This window comes from Fukomys damarensis, unplaced genomic scaffold (genome assembly GCF_012274545.1).
Source record: "Fukomys damarensis isolate Sample0158 unplaced genomic scaffold, DMR_v1.0_HiC HiC_scaffold_30, whole genome shotgun sequence".
Classification (NCBI taxonomy): Eukaryota; Metazoa; Chordata; class Mammalia; order Rodentia; family Bathyergidae; genus Fukomys; species Fukomys damarensis.
In genome coordinates this window covers 67,347,021-67,364,307 of record NW_022900942.1, presented here as the reverse complement: position 1 = coordinate 67,364,307, position 17,287 = coordinate 67,347,021, and the positions used below count along the sequence as shown (strand labels likewise).

The window sequence follows — 17,287 nt, the reverse complement described above, 5'->3', positions numbered from 1 at the left end:
CTTACCTTGGATCATATTCAATAAAAAAGCAAAGTGCAGACAGAGATTACAACAATTTTAAAGACAAAAAATGTTCCTACTGTGTGGTCCCAACAATAAACTCAAAAGTCTATGACAAAGAGGGGCTCCGATGAGATGTTTATAAATACTTTCAGTACAGTTATACTAAAAGTTGAATTTATTTGAATTCTTCAAAAAATGTTCCTATCAATCCTCAAATGGTGATTGTTATAGTTTAACATTTCTGTCAAATGTGTGAATTGAGTTACTTGTTAACCAAGCATAGCAGCTGCTCCTTACCATTTGTATCGTTAAGTACTTTAACTGTCCACCTTGTTCAAATTCTATTCTTTCTTGACCATTCTCAACAGTTCTCTTTGTGGTGATTTTTCTGCCATTAATGATTTTAGTAGAAGTTGATATAGATTTGAAGTTACCCATCCCACAGCTGCCAAATGATGTGGATGAAAATGAAGTGAGGCCCCCACTCATGAAAATGAAGTGGGACCCAGGGACCCAAATTAAGTAAGTCCCGTGTCAAAGAAAATCCACCTCCAAAGGATGGAAATCCACTGAAGGCAGAGGAAAAAAGATTCAGAACCACAGTTTGTGCTTCCTCAGGGACACCTTTGGTCTCTAAAATGTCTTCAAATGGGTCTTTGAAGAACTTGAAAGAAAATGGGTCCCTTACACCAAAAAATTCCCTGAAGATATTCTCTAGGTTCCAGAATGTGAAGCCAAACTCAGATAAGCTGTCAAAATGACTTCCACCACCTCCACCACCATTTAATTCTTCTTTGGCATATTTGTCATAGACATCCCATTTCTTAGCATCTGATAATATTTCATATACCTTAGCCACTTGTTTGAATTTTCACTCTGATTCTTCATCTTCACGATTTTTATCTGGATGCCACTTTAGCAGTATCCCTTCTTGATGTCCTCAGTAGAGAAATGTCTCTGCACATCTAGAACTTCACAATAAACTACCATGCTTTAACACTTTGCTGAAACAAATCTGAGGATGCAGACAACCAGTGGTACAAAGGAGGGAGATTCTCTTGTCGCTCTGGCACAATGTGCTGGTAGTGGTGGTGGTGGTTCTCTGGTTTGTTTTAGATTTTGTTATAACCATAAATCTAATTCATACAGTTAAAGATGGCAAATAAGTAATTACCAGTCTGTCACTTTCTAGGTTATGCTTGATGTTGTTATTATTACTGATTGTACTACTTTAGCCAAGGAAACATAATTGTTGGAATTAATTGTTCTTCCCTCTATGCCAAGACAGAGATTTCCTGAGGGACATGAACAATATTACAGGCCAGTGCCAAAGAACCAGAGGCCAGGCCAAATAGGCAGCTACTTCTCATCCTTAATAAACTGAAGATGTAGAATGTTGCGACAGACTCAAAAGCCAAAAACCAGCAACATCTATAATTCACCTCTGGAAAGTAATCATTTCCTAAGAATTCTCAATACTAGCAATAAAGCTACCTACCATAAGCAATTTGCAAGCATCAACACAAAAATTCAACTAACAAAACAAAACAAAAATACAAGAAGACATAGAAGCAAGATGCAGCATCAGACTCCCAGCTTGCCAAAGGCAAATTCGGGGAGCAATGAGGTGAAACAATTCAAAAGCCATCCACCTGAACTCTCTGAAATGGTAACAGTGGAAGTAACAAAGAAGATGAATGAGGCTCCAGAAAAAATCAAATTAGAAATAATTTCACAGATAAGTGAAGAGATGATGACCATAATGAAGGACATGGCTAGTAAATCTAGAGTAGAAACAGATAAAAACATAGAGGAGCTTAGGAAAATGATGGAAATCATGAATTCCCAACATAGGAGAGAAACGGAATCCATGAAAGAGATTCAAACAGATATTCAGGAGATTAAATATTCTACTGAAAGTATACATAGCAGAATGAACCAGTGTGAGGACAGAATATCAAATCTAGAAGACAAGTTTGCAGTTAGAAATCATGAAAAGATTCATAAAAATATCAGGGAGCCACAAAAAATCAATCCAACACCTTCTAGATCATATAAAGAATAACTTAAGATTGATTGGAGTTAATAAAAAAGCAGGCAATAGTGCAAATGACACACACACACACACACACACACACACCAAAAAAAACTAGTTCACAGAAGTAATGGCAGAACATTTCCCAAGCATGGAAGATGAACATATACAAAATTGAGGCGTATAGAATTCCAATTAGCCATGATAAAAAAAATATTCTCCAAGGAATAGTCAAGATTTTAGAAATTCAACACAAGAACAGAACATTAAAAGCTGTTAAAAAAAAAAAAGGAAACAAATCATCTACAAAGGATAGCCCCTCAGAATCAAAACAGACTTCTCAACACAAACCCTTAAGTCAAGGAAAACTTGGAGTGAAGTATTTCAAATTCTAAAGGAAAACAACCTCCAGCCCAGACTGATGCATCTCACAAAACTATGTTTCAAAATTGATAGAGAAACAAGATACTTCCATGACAAAGAACACCTAAAGAAATTCATGACTTGTGAGACAATTAAAAAATGGAAACAAAGTGTTTGTAAATGGGGAGGGGAGGAGGGGGTGAAGGGAGGGCAGGGACAAGGGGAAAAAATGAGAACCAAGACCAGTCATGTAAAGGTACAAGATCCCAATAATGAATGTGTATACCTAAAATGTACCAATAAACTCAATAAAAAGAAAAAAAAAAGAAGAAATTCATGACCATCAAATCAACACTCCAAAATAATCTGACAAATATTCTAGAAAGAGATAATGAAGACTACAATTCCACAAACTCCCACAGAATGAACTACCAGGCAAGGCAAGGCAAGCAAGTAAACAGACGGGGAAGAAAGGGAACCAATAAAAGGAAAATAATATGACAAGGGTAAATGTATATGTGTGTGTGTGTGTATTCATGACCATCAAATCAACACTCCAAAATAATCTGACAAATATTCTAGAAAGAGATAATGAAGACTACAATTCCACAAACTCCCACAGAATGAACTACCAGGCAAGGCAAGGCAAGCAAGTAAACAGACGGGGAAGAAAGGGAACCAATAAAAGGAAAATAATATGACAAGGGTAAATGTATATGTGTGTGTGTGTGTATATAGCAGAATGGATCAAGAAAGAAGATCCAACAAATGCTACATAAAAGAAATAAATTTAACTCAGAAAGAAATTCATAGGCTGAAAGTCAAAGGTTGGAAAATAATACTCCATGCAAGAGGAACCCAGAAAGAAGTAGGAGTAGCTATTCTATTTGCAGACAAAGTAGATTTTAAGCCAACACTGATCAAGAGACACAAAGAAAGTCACTACATATTTGTTAATGGAATAATCCAAGAGGAAGAGATAATGATCAAATATATATATACACCAGGGCCAGGGATTTAGCTCAGTGATTCTGGTGTCTGCCTTGTAAACGCAAGGACCAGAATTCAATCCCTGGGATCAAAAAATAAGAAAACAAAACAAAACAAAAATATATATGCACCAAACACCAGCACACCCAATATTACAAAACAAATATTAACAAACATGAAAAATCAAAAAAGTACTAATACAATTGCAATGGAGGACCTCAATACCCCACTGTCACAAATAGACAGATCAACTAGACAAAAAAAGTCAACAAAAAAATATCAGAACTAAACAAAACATTTGAACAAATGGACTTGGATGCCTACAGTGTGTTCCACACCACAACATCAGGATACACAATCTTCTCAGCTACACGTTTCTCCAAAAAAGACCATATACTAGCTCATAGAACATGCTTAAGTAAATGAAAAGGAATTGAAATTATCTTATACATATTATCAGTGCAATGAAATTGGAAATCAATGGTAAAAGAAACCACAAGAATTTCATAAACACATGTAAATTAAATAATACCCTCCTGAACAATCAGTGGGTTGCAGACGAAATCAAAGAAGAAATTAGTTTCTACAATTAAATGATAATGCTAATACAACATACTGGAACTTTGGGAATTCAATGAAAGCAGTCCTATGAGGGAAATTTGTAGCAGTGAATTCCCATATCAGAAAAACAGAGTGAGCTCAAATAAACAACCTAATATTGAACCTCAAGCTTCTAGAAAAAGAAGAGCAATTCAAGTCCAAAGTCCATATGAGGGAGGAAATTATAAAGATCAGAGCAAAAATTAATGCAACAGAGACTAAGAAAACAATACAAAGAATCAATGAATGAAAGAGTTGGTTCTTTGAAAGAGTAAGTAAAATAGATAAATCCTTAGCCAACCTTATCAAAAAGAGGAAAGAAAAGACTCAAATCCATGCAATTAGGAAAAAAAAAAGAGTAAAATCACAACATATGCTCCAGAAATCCAGAAGATTATCAATACCTACTTCAAGTATCTATATTCTAATAAAATGGAAAACATAAAAGAAATGGGCAGATTCCTGGATACATATGAATTACCAAAGCTGAATCAAGCAGATATAAAAATTCTAAATAACCCAATATCAGGCAATGAAATTGAATATATAATTAAAAACCCATCAACAAATAAAAGCCTAGGTCCTGGTGGATTCACTACTGAATTCTACAAGAAATTCAGAGAAGATCTAATGCCATTACTCCTCAAACTATTAAATGAAATTGAAAAGGAAGCAATACTCCCAAACTTATTCCTAGAAGCAAGCATTACCCTGATACCAAAACCAGAAAAGGGGCTAACCAAAAAGAGAACTGCAGGTCATCTTCTTAATAAACACAGATTCAAAAATCCTCTGTAAGATACTGGCAAACAGATTACAACAAATCATTAAGAAGATTATGCACCATCACCAAGTAGGATTCACCCCAGGGCTACAGGGATAGTTCAACATACACAAATCAATAAATGTAATATACCATATAAACAGAATCATGGGCAAAAATTGAAATAGATCAAAGATCTAAATATTAAAACAGAAACACTAAATTTGTTGGAAGATAGAATAGGTAGAACTCTTGAAGACATAGGTATAGGCAAAGACTTTAAAAACAAAACCCTGATAGCACAGGAAATATCACAAAGAATAAACAACTTGGATCTCATCTTATTAAAAAGCTTTTGCACACAAAAGAAACCAACCACAGAGTGAAGAGACAACCCAATGAGTGGAAAAAGAAATATTTGCCAGCTGTTCCTCAGACAAAGGACTAATATCTAGAATATATAAAGAACTCAAAACAATCAGACCTCCCCAATCTAAAGACCAATCCAAAAATGAGCATCTGAAATGAAAAGACATTTCTCAGATGAAGAGTAGAAATGGCAAATAAATATATGAAAAAATGTTCAACATGACTGGTTATTTGAGACATGCAAATTAAAACAACACTGATATTCCATCTCACACCAGAAAGAATGGCTATAATCAAAAAATCAACCAATAACAAATGCTGGCAGGGCTGTGGGGGCAAGTGTTGGTGAAAGTATAGACTAGTGCAACCACTGTAGAAATCACAATGGAAATCACCGTGGAAACCTAAAACTAGAGGTTCCACTTGACCTAGCTATTCCCCTTCTTGGTATCTTCTTGAAACAATTAAAAGCATCACACCACAGCAATATATGCACACTCATATATAAAGGAGCAAAGTTTGCAATGCCTAAATCTTACAAACAGCCCAAATGCCCATAACAGATGAAAGAATAAAGAAGATAGATATGGGAGTTTTTAATACAATGGACTACTACTCTGCCATAAAAAGGATACATTTGAGGCATTTCTAGGTAACTGGATGCACCTTGAGGCTATACTCTTTTAAGTGAAATAAATTGGGCATGCATGTTTAAATATCACATCATTTCTTTGGTGTGAGAAACTGGAATGATACATAAGGACCAAAATGTGTAACAGACACTGAGAAATAGCAAGGAAATGTTCAAAATAAGAAGGGGAAAAGGGGAGGCGGGGGGGGGGCAAAAGGAAGGAAGGAAAAGGAAAAAAAAAGAATAGGAGGAAAAAGTGGAAACAAAGCTTTTGTAAATAAGAAGGGGGAGAGGAGTTGAAGAGGGCATAGGGATGGGGAAAAAGGAAGAATCAAGATAGACCACGTACAGGTACAAATTCCATAGGGTGAATGTGATCATGATGTGTACCTAAAATGTACCAATAAAATTACTTTTAAAAAAGAAATGTCTTATGTTAAAACATCTTCATATTAATATGTGTTAAATATGTCTCTTAAAACAATAATAACTGAGATTCAACATAAAATTTTGTGTGAAAATAAAAGGCTCAGAAATTAAAAAAAAAAAAAAAAGACTTGTGGGACAAGTTTCCCCTGGGAGAGGGCCCCTCGAGGCAGGAAGCAGCACCTCCACAGTCGGAGTCCCAGCTCGCAGCCCTGTTCTAAGCATCACGTCCTCCTTCCCTCAGAGTCATAAAGGGCCAGCACCTCAGGAGAGACTCTGCTTATGCTTCTGAGTGGCCACAGCAAATGGCAAGTTTTCATCCCATCGATAGCGCTGGGAGAAGACAGGGAGGTCAAGAGGAGGCTGAGGAGGGAAAACCTCAATTTCTTTGACTACCACCAAAACACAACTGGGGCAGAGTCTGAGGTGCACTTCTCAGGCACTAAACAACCACTTCGGAGCTGGAAGTCCAGTGAGGATAAGTATTAGGGATATGTGACATTGAGCAACTAGGTTGCCTAGTGGCTGAGGTCAGGGTGAATAAGTATATGAGGTTATGCAGCCAGTGACCAGCCCTCTGCAGCAGGAAAGGTATTACTGTCCGCATTATGGGGCATGGCCTCTCTACCCACTCACTCCGCCCTCCCCAGGCCAAAATGCAGCTGACCAGGACTTGACGGAAGCTGCACCCCAGGATGAGGGAAGTAGTTAGGCACCTCTGACATGAAGAAGGATCCTCCCTACTGCAAATTCACAGTCCCCCATTTCCCTGCTGCAGCTCTGCAGAAACCCACATGCTGAGCCAGCTCCCTTGCCCTGTTGAAGGAGAAGGAGGTAAATGGCTTCTCCCAGGGAGCAAGAAGCTTCCGCCCCTTTTTGCATGGTAGCCTAGCCCACTTGCATCACATCACACCTCATCTTGGGCACCCCAGGGCAGCATCTTTACCCCTGCAGCCACCATCCTGTGAGAGACATTTTAGCCCTAGCCAAGCTCTTATCACGTGGGGAATCCCTGAGCTACAGTTCTCAGCTGTGGGAGGCAATTCTGACAGATGTGCAGGAAAGAGTTTCACAATTTTCTTTCTGTGAATATATATGTGATGTTTATGTGCCTAAACACATGTTACCATATAAATTATTTGCACTAGAATATGTAACAAATTCTAAAACAGCAGTTCAGGATCAGTGAGCCTGGAGATGGTGGAGGAGGGCAGAACCTTAGAGAGATTATGCCCAGCCTGCAGGCTGGCAGCTCTGTGTGTGGAAAGAGGCAGTGGGCCCTGCGGCTATAGTGCAGACGGGGTGTGGGTGCTACGGATTGTTTGCAGATGGAAAGCCTGCAGGTCTTGGCAGGAAGTAGGAATAGCCAGTGCAGATCACAACATGCCCCAAGGTGCAGCTTTTCCAAGCAGGAAGCAATGTTTGCTACCAAAAAAAAATTGTTAATAAATAAGTATTTCTCTGTGGGTAAGGATAAGAAGATTAAAATGGTTCCAAGATGCCACAAAGGAAACAAAGTTGGAAAAAGACAAAATATCTAAGAGACAAGCAACCCAAACAGCTTTGATTCATGCAATCATGGTGCCACGGAACTGCTCGTACTGGTCTGTTTTGGGGCCCAGGCTCCTTAGTTTTCTAACCCTCCCTGGCTGACTGCCACATACAAAGACAATCCTCACAGTCTTAGCCCGTTTTTTTTTTTTTTTTTTTTTTTTTCCTGGTACTAGGGATCGAACTCAGGACCTTGCGCTTCTGAGGCAGGTGGTGGAACCACTGAACTAAATCCCCAGCCCCTAGCCATTCTTAACAAACCCTTTTGCTACCTTCAAAGGGCTTGGAGTTCTTCATTCTTAATAAGAGAAAGTTCAAACTATTGTCTTTCAGGTTCCTCCCACAGCAGATTGGCAACAATGCAAAGATTTGTAACTCACTCCTGGGAAAGTATGGAAAGGCAGGCACTGATGTTCACTAGCATGGAAATATGAGATTGCTGCAGCCCCAGGTAGGCGATTTGGCAGACCCAGTGTAATGTCACTACATGTCGTCCTGAGCTTGGCAATCGCGCTCCTGGGAATATATCCTGTGGCAACAATGATACCCATTCCAAGTGACACATTTACAAAGTTACCCACTGCAGCATTATTTGCAGTAACAAAAGACTGGATGCAACTCTGGATCTATGTCAGTTCCACAGGGGCACAAGGGCCAGTGGTGGTACTGTGCCCAGATCGCCCCCTCCAATTTCTGCTCCAGTGCATGGTGTGAGAAGACTGCCTTCGGAAATGGCCCTGCCCAACTCTGTCCCCCAGTACTGTTACTCTCTATGTGGTGACCTGGACGTAGCAAAATTGTGAGAAGCAAATCTGCTAAACTGAGCAGAGCACTGCACTGCACATTGCTAGCATTCAAGAAAGCTCTGTTTTGTGGCAGGCGTGTACTGATCAAAATGTCTTTTCTCCTCTGTGGACTTGTCGCTGGCTTCCATGAGTTCTTAGCCATGCGTAAGATGGAAACCAAATATGGGCTGGGCCTCGAGCCTTCAGACAACTGTCACCTTTGTCCATCTCTTCTTCAGGACCCTCGAAAGGGGAAGGTGCCCACACTGGCTTCCAAAATGTTACCAGTCAGCTGAGGGTTCCTGGTCAGTTCCATAGAAACCCATAGAAATCGCAGATGTAGTGGCTTTCCTTGCTGCTCAGAATCAACAGCTACCAACAGTCAACAGGAATTCTTCCAGCCACCAGAGGGGCAGACCCCAGCACTCCTTCACTGCTATCTTTTGTTCTCTCGTGCTGGCCCCCTTTGGTGCCAGTCCCACCTGGGGGCAGTAGTGTCAACTCAGCCTGCTCTACTCCAGAGAGAAATCCTGGATACGTAGGGATGTGTGATCCACAAGAGGCTTTATTAGGACTTGTGCTGAAGTTGATACAGTACATTCCTGATATGAGTTTCTCCCACCTCTCAAGCAACTGCTGAAGTCAAATTATCTTTTGAATTTGCCTCTTCTGCCGTGCGGCTCTTTTATAACGATATGGTGATCTCATGAGACCCCCATTCACCACTTTCTTTGATGCTCACACATCATTACTCTTCTTCCGCTTCAGCTTTAAACCAGCTCCTGACTTCATGTTCAACACATGAATGACATGCTAAGTAGTCATTTGGGTTGGAAAATCTCTGTCCCAATCCTTTGAAGTTCATCTCTTCCATGACTGCACCATGCTCTATTGCCTTAGGAAAGCCATATCTAACGTCCTGTAGAACACAATGTTGTAAGACCAGTTCAAAGACATCACTGTTTCCATACTGCCTCTACATTGTGAATAAGTGAACCACTGCATGTCAAGATACATGGCACATGGATGGATGGTAGATGGGTGACTAGACAGGGGTGGGTGGTAAACGGGGCGTGCATGGATGGTGGATAGATGGACAGATAAATGTTAGGAGGATGGGCAAAAGAACAGATGAGTACATGTGGGTGGGTGGGTGGGTGGTGGATAAGTGAATGGGATGGGTGGATGAATTCTGGTCTTCAGCAGCCTCTACACGTATCAGTACCCAAGAAACCTCAGAATTTTTGTGGGCCCCTGATGGTGAGTTTCAGTTTATACTTTAGACCAAGCAGCTTTCCAAACAGTCAATAGTCCTCCTCTGCCAAAATTCCAGGAGCCATATTGAGAAATTTAAACTGCCCAGGCAAGAGCTAAACCATTTTGACTATTTTCTCATAAACATAGAACTATAAGGAGGAAAAAGCAAAGAATGGAAAAGTTTATGCAACATTTGCCCTTTTCATTTAGAAAAAATGTAAGACTTCTAATTTGAAATCTAGGTGCATTAGGTTTTATCACCATTTTGAGTTTGAGGTAATATTTTCATGGAAAGTAGAATTTTTTTCTTCATTTTTTCCCCCTCTAGCATAATCATAGACATTTTGCCGGTGTCTCCAGCCTATAAACATTGCCTGCTGAAACCCACCAGTGGTGCCCCATGCCTGACTTAAGAGCTTGTGTCTGGGGTTTGTTAAAAGCAGCAGCATTTGAGGTTAGAATGGCAGCATCTCTTCACCTAAGCAGCAAACCCAGCCAACTGGTAATAAACCCTTCACAATAAAATGTGAACATGAAGAACCATCGTCTCAGGTACCCGTAGCTTATTCACTGAGTAACATTCGCCACTCCCTTATCCTTCATTCATATTGTGTGGAATACGCTGAATTCCATCTCCTCAGAGCCCTGTAGGGAGAAACTGCGGTGGCTTTCATCCAGCACGTCTTGGCAGCCTCCAGCTATGCATTAGTATTTGATTAAGGGTTTGGCATTTGAACCAAGGTAAGCCTTTTTATGGCTCTATGCAGAATGAGCTTCTTAGTAAATGACATACTCCCCAAAGAATGTTTCCAAAGAGGCTGTCATAAAGCTTTCTCAGGTGTAGTCATTTTACATGTAGCTTGCTTGCTTTATTTCAGTTTATTACTTACTAACTTCTCCAGGTTTTCCTGAACTGAGACTCGAGCCCCCGGGTGTGAGGGTGGGAATGTGTACAGAGGGTCTCCAAGAGCCACGCAAATATTTTGTGGTACTTTGGCCCTCCTCTTCCTTCTCCATACAATACACGTATCTCCATTTCCTCTGCAAATCTACTTCCCCTGTACGTGGCCCAGAGTATTCCAGCCAGTCAGCAAGCTGGAGCGTCCAGAGGTAGGCATTAGGTCAGGGTTAATTCTCCTTCAACAGATGACATCTTGGGGACGGTACGGGAAGCAGGGTGCTCACAGCATTTCCAAGCCCCATTCCCCAGAGGAGCCCAAGCTCAGAATACAAGAACTTCCTGGGAGTCAGCTTTCTTCAACCACACTGAAGCACTCAAGGTGGCACATATAGAAAAGGATTGCTTCACTCCCAACTGGTAAGGGTCAAAGGGTGATCTGGAGAAGGCCTGCTGGTGGGGAGATGGGTGTGCAGAAGAGCTTGTATCACCCACAGGAAGTCACAGGGACCAACCAGATCCCACAGTCTCTCCCAGAGGATGTCCTCAGTGGCCCCTTAAAAGTGCCAACCAACCTCCCAACAAACCTGAGTTTTAATCACAGTGGACCTGGGGGTTGCTCAGACCACACTGAGCCATAGCAATGGAGTTTGGCAAACTCACATCCCTTCCAGCCCACAGGTCAGCAAGGTCAGAAACAACCTATCTGCCAGTGGAAGGAGGTGCCTTGTCCCAAGGGCCTGGAGCCCCAGGGCTGCCCAGTGGCTATGAAGGGAGGACACTCACCACCCATGGTCCTGGCTGCAGGCTGGGCCCCAGGTGAACCTCTGTCAGGTACAGAGGATGACAGTTGGGGAGGGCGACATGCCTGCAGAGTTCTGTGCACCTGAAACACCCTGGTGAATTCTGTTTTACTTAATTCTTAAAGTGATTTTTCTCCTTTAGCTCCATCTCCCCTTCCTCTATTCCCCTACAACATTGGCAAAGGGAAAGTAAGGAAAGAAAACTCACATTCTGACATTACCTCTATGAATTTCTACCCCTAAACAATGATGTCTTCCATTCTGGCAGAGGATCCATACCTCCTGAACTTCTGTGCTCACGGGGGCTTCCTCTGGACCCCCGGGAAGCACCCAAGGGTGAGAAGGAGCACGAGAAGTCTGGGACATGCCAGGAAAACCAGGCAGTGTGGTTTGATGATCCCTGCTTCGCAGCAGTGAGTGTGGCACGGGTGAGCCCCCGGGTTGGGTGTGGAGGGGAACCCCATGCACACACCTAGGGGTCCCACGCCCACCTCTGTGAGCTGCCTGTGGTATCCCCAGACCCCTGCTTTCCCTTTCCAGTGTCCTCTGGTCTGTGGAGTGCATGAAAGTGTGAGCTTGGTGGTTAAGATGGCTCTACCAGACACCTAATAAACTCTCAGTGACTCTGGGTCATCACTTAATGAAGTGTCCTGAAGACAACCAAATAAGGCATAGGTACAGAAATCAGGGAGAGATGCTGGCATGTAAAGCTAAGATAGAGACTGAGGGAAAATCCCCACTGCTTCCTGCTGCACTGAGCACTGGAGACATTAAAGCTGGGGACAGGCAAGTCCCCAGCCATGTGGGGGACAGGTACTTGGCACCACGTCAAGAGGTGCACATGCCCAGAGTGAAGCCGGCTCCAGGCCAGGCCAGATCCTCTGCAGGCTCAAGTGCCATCTGGATGCAGAGGTGATGGGGAGCCTTGTGGCCAGAAAGCTCGTGGTGAGGGAGAAAGACAGAGAGTATGAGCTCTGGAGCCACCACAGGGAGAACCAGGGGTTGGGCATGAGCAGAGGATATCACTCCTGGTGATAGGTGACTTGCACTGCTGCCACCAGCTCTGGCTGAGGGTGCTGCTCAGGGTCCTGGGTGAGCGGATTCCTCCCTCCTCATGCAGATACCAGGGTAAGTGACCAGAAGGACTGCCAAGGGCCCTCCAGAGGCCATAGCCCCTTATACCCTTAGGCTCCACCCCCCAACCCTGTCTGAGGGTTCCAGGCTCCTCCAGGCTCTCCCACATTGCTCTCAAAACCCAGAGTTGGGATGTAGGCACACCAGCCGGGCCACATATGAGCTAGTCAGGGGCTGCAAGGGTACACTGTCTCCAAGTACCAGGAGCTGTGCGTGCTGCCCTTTGGTCACTGGTGGAGGACATGTGAGAGCTCTCGTCCCTGAGCAGGGCGGGAAGGGGGATAATTTCCCACAGGACTCTGAATAAACAGTCATAAAGAAGCAAGCTAGTACCTCCCCATTCAGAGCCCTGCCTTCCTACTGCAGCCCTCATCTGGCTGGTGGAGGAAGGTGCAGCTCCCAGGCCAAGAGCAGTTCTGTTCACAGTCCGGACTTCAGAGGGCCCTGGCCCCAGCCCAGGCACTGCCTGGTAACCCCAGAGACCATGTCCTCTGGCTCACGCCTGCTGTTCTCTCCACAACTGTCAAGCCTCAGACCTCAATGGGCCTCTGAGCTCCTAAATCTTACTCTAAAATCTCATTCTTTATCTCTTGATTGCTTTCTCCTTCACAATAAAAGGCTCTTTGGGGACAGGGACAGCACCCAGCAGGAGAATGTCCTCAAAGGCTTCCAGTTCTGGAAGACAGGAAAGCCTCTGAGCTAAAGTCCACAGCTGCACAGCTGACATTCTGTGGGGTAGGACCCTGGGGGCAGAACACTGAGGGGGACAGGGACCCACTGGAGGCCTTTCTACCCAGAAAGGGGAGCATCCTCAGGGGTTCCTCAGACCTTGGGCAAAAGCAGTGTGAATTCTTGATTGCACACACATCCTTCAAACAGCAAAGGAGAAGGACACTTTTCACATATGCCGGGAACAGAGCCTCCCAGGCCCCTGGGTCAGGGAAGAGTGCCACCATGGCGGCAGCCTGGACCTCTTTCCTGTGCCCCACGTAGCCTCTTCAGAGCCCTGTCTGTGGGACCAGGGATGAAAGCTGGGAGAGTCTCAGCGAGGCCGTGACTCCACCCAGGAAGGCCAGCCGTGATCTTCAGCCCCAAGCTGGGTGTTTTGGTTTTAGTGAGTCCACAGCCACCCAGGCGAAGCCAGTCCCTCAGGACTGCTTTGTCACTGAGGCTCCCCAGGCCCTTCCTGAGGTGCACACTGTCCCCTATGAGCATCGCCTCTGCACTTAGTGACATGTTAACTTTGAACTTCAGTGCTGGGCCTGGGGCTTCCATCTGTCACTGTCTCTGTAGTCTGATGGAACCGGAGACCATGGGAGCTGGGCCACAAGGTGTGTCCCCACAGGGACAAGCTGCTCAGCTAGGGACTGGGCTCTAGGACAGAACCCTCCTGGCCTCTCTGCACCTTGCCTCCCATTACAGCTGCACTCTCCGTGTCCCTCTCTGTCCACATTGTTCACATCATCACTCCTGGGGGCAGTGCACCCCGCACCCTGAGGCCACCATGTTCTCTGCACACATCTGGGCTTCACGGCAAGTGCTGCTGAAACGCACCATGGTCACGGTCCGCAGGAACCTCCCCCGTGTCCCCCACACCCCCAGCCAGCTCTGCCCCTCTGGGCCAGCATTTCTCCCACCCTTTGGAGTGTCTGCTGATGGCCCCCAGATGTTGCAGGAGGAGCCGGCACAGTGAGCAGTCCCTGAGGCCAGCAGCCACCCAGGCGCCAGGCCTCCAAACTGTCCCTCCTGGGTTGCCTGCAGCTGGAGGAGCCCTGAAATCTGGACACAGGACGTGACATCTGGGGGAGATTGGAGGGGGGTCTGTGCAGTTCATGGAAAAACATTTTTAGGAAAACAGTGTTTGGCAGTTTCCCTGAGGGGTAAACAAGACAGCCGAAATGAAACAAGAGAACCTGGGGACACTCAGAAAAAACAGCAAGCCCGGCCTTGCTCTCCAGTCATTCCCTTGTCCTTTCAGGAACCTAAGAGGTGGAGGCCCCAGTGAGGGCTGAGAGAGGGCCCAGAAACAACTGGCTTTGAAGCTAACCTTTCAAGTGGCCTGTTTGGAAAACCTAGGCTTCCGACACCGCCTATTGAATTGGGGAAATAAAATAAGAATCACCAGGAAGAAAGCAAAATAAGTAAGCAGGATAATGGAAAAGCACAAATCTGCCTTGGGAATGTGGCAGAGCCCCACTGTGGGGTGGGAAAGACCGAAGGCAGAACTGGCTCACTCTCACAGCCCAGGCCTCCTCCGGGTTCGACCTGCCCTCTGTCGCTTGAGGGTAGCATTGGCAGGTAGCTCTCTTGTGGGAGTGAAATTTGCCCTGCCTGGCTCAGAGAAGCTTGAACCCAGTGGCCTGTCAGGACCCAGGCCACAGGCTTCAGTAGCACCAGTGGGAGAAAGTCCCCCCACCATGGGAAAATTCCACACCACCCTGTGTCACTTCCCGCCCACCGCACACACTCGCAGGAACCCCACCGGGTATTTTATGTCAAAAGCACTCAATGTGTCAGAGGGCTGAGCGTGGCTGGGTCCCTGGGGTGACTCCCAGAACACTGCAGCGGTGACACCAGGACTGTCATCTCAGCCTCTGCAGGCTCCCAGGAGCTTGCTGCTCCCACAGCAGGGCTCTGGACGCCAGGGCTCTGGGATGGAAGTGGCACCAGTGCCACCAGTCATCTGTGAACAAGTGCAACTTCTCTACCAGACACAGCCATTCCTGACAGACAGAGGGAGCAGACACCTGGCTCTGCCTCACCACTTCCCAATACCCACCTACCGGCCTCCCAGCACTCCTGCAACCAGATCTAGTTTAAGAGCTTTGGAAACCAAAATCTACATTTCCCAGACCTCTGAAGCTAAGGTTAAAGTCTGCATGATGAGGGCACCAGATAAGACACTCGCCCCACACAGCAGTACTTACTTTGTCTTTCATTCGTCCTCATTAAGATCTCGCCACCCAGATTCTCTCCTCAGCCTGGCTCCTGAGCAAGAGGACTGTGTGTGTATGTGTGTGCGCATGCACGCACACCTGTGTGCAAATGTTTATGTGTGTGTATGCATGCACCTGTTTCCATGTGCCACGGTGCCCTCAGTGGTCTGGGAAAAGCTACCAATCCCACTTCAGAATAATATTTGTAAGCAGATAAAAATAAACTTGTAAGATTAACAGATGGCACCTATGATATTAATAACAGTATTCCTGTGACAGTGACCCCCTGTGCTATCTTACACGTTTAACTCTGTGTGCTTTTACCCATTCTTTTAAGGAAGTGTCCCAGGAAGTCTAACAACTATAGTTTTGAAGATGTGACAAATGTAACCACCATCCCGGGATACTGGCAATACCTAAATTACACTAGGAAATCACCTTAGTTGTGCCAGTACAAGTCAAAGGCTCTGCTAATATTACAGCAGTCTACAGCCTACCTCCAAAAACAAAGGAAATACCAAGGTCTAAACAGAGATTAGTGAAAGTAAAGATACATTTTCCCGGTTGGGTTAATTAATCCTAACACTCTGGAGGCTGATACACGAGGATAACAAATTTGAGACCAGCCCGAGCCACACAGTAAGTAAGATATGCCCCACCTCAAAAAAAGACCTATTTTCCTTTCCAAGTTCACTCACCCCAGGGGCTGCAGATCTGGGTGAGGGCCAGGCTGGTGGACCACAGCCCAGGTGGCTGACCAACTTCCTCCAAGCTCCAGTCTTCCTGACTGAGGAGGAGGGAGTGAAGCCGGTCCATCCTGTCATCCACAGTAGCATCCTGGGCCTCTGGGAAGTGTGTCGTTCCACCGGCAACCCAGAGAAGACCAGGCGGCTTCTGCTCCGGAGAGTGCTGGGGGACAGGCTATGGGGAGAGAGAGCGCAAAGGTGAAAATGGGGAACAAGTCAACGTGCTGGACCTGTATTCAAGGACTCAGGGCAATTGGCTCTCTCTGTTCAGAAAATACTTCCTGCCTACATTTCTCAGGCTTTCTCCAGTGTACTAGCGACTAAAACAGCTCTCCATGCTCTGCAGTGGAAGGACAGAGCTCTAGTGCGCATTCCCAAGAAGCAGCTGCAGCCTCCCTGGGTTTTCAGGCACCTGGGCTGCCTCTGTGAGCGCTGCCACAACACAGCTCATGTGTGCTTGTCACCTGATCCTGACCCACGCTGTGGCCAATGATTTTCACATTGTGGCCAGTGGCAAAGTTGTCAGGCTGCTTTCTGTGACTCAAAGAGAGAACATTCTTCTTGTGACCCAACCTATAAGTCATGGAACTCTGGAGGAAACCATCCACCTCCCTCCCTATTTCCAGGTATCTTCCAGGCAGAGATTGTCCACTATGTGTGTCTGATGGCTTTGTACGCCAACAGGGGGATTCATCCTTTCCAGGGACGTTAGGGCCCCCTCTCTCCACTTTGACTCTATCCCTCAGCTAACAGTACCCCTGTTCTCCGCTACCCCACTGCAAGTGAGGGCATGGGCTATGACCACACTCCTGAGGAAGAGACCAACCGAGGGCAAGATCCCCTAAGACCACGATGCGGTCATGGCCGTGGGGAGAAAGACAGCCAGCTGCCCCTCATGAGGAGCTCAGAGAGGCTTCTGCTGGAGCCTGAAGCCTGAAGCTTTGCTTCACTTTTCTTTTCTTCTCTTTTTTTTTTTTTTTTTTTTTTTTTTTTTTTT

At 45.1% G+C, this 17,287-nt stretch overlaps 1 pseudogene; it reads right to left on the bottom strand.

Moving 5' to 3' along the window:
• Positions 1-265: 265 nt before the first annotated feature.
• On the bottom strand, positions 266-993 carry LOC104872381 (annotated as a pseudogene).
• Positions 994-17,287: the final 16,294 nt, after the last annotated feature.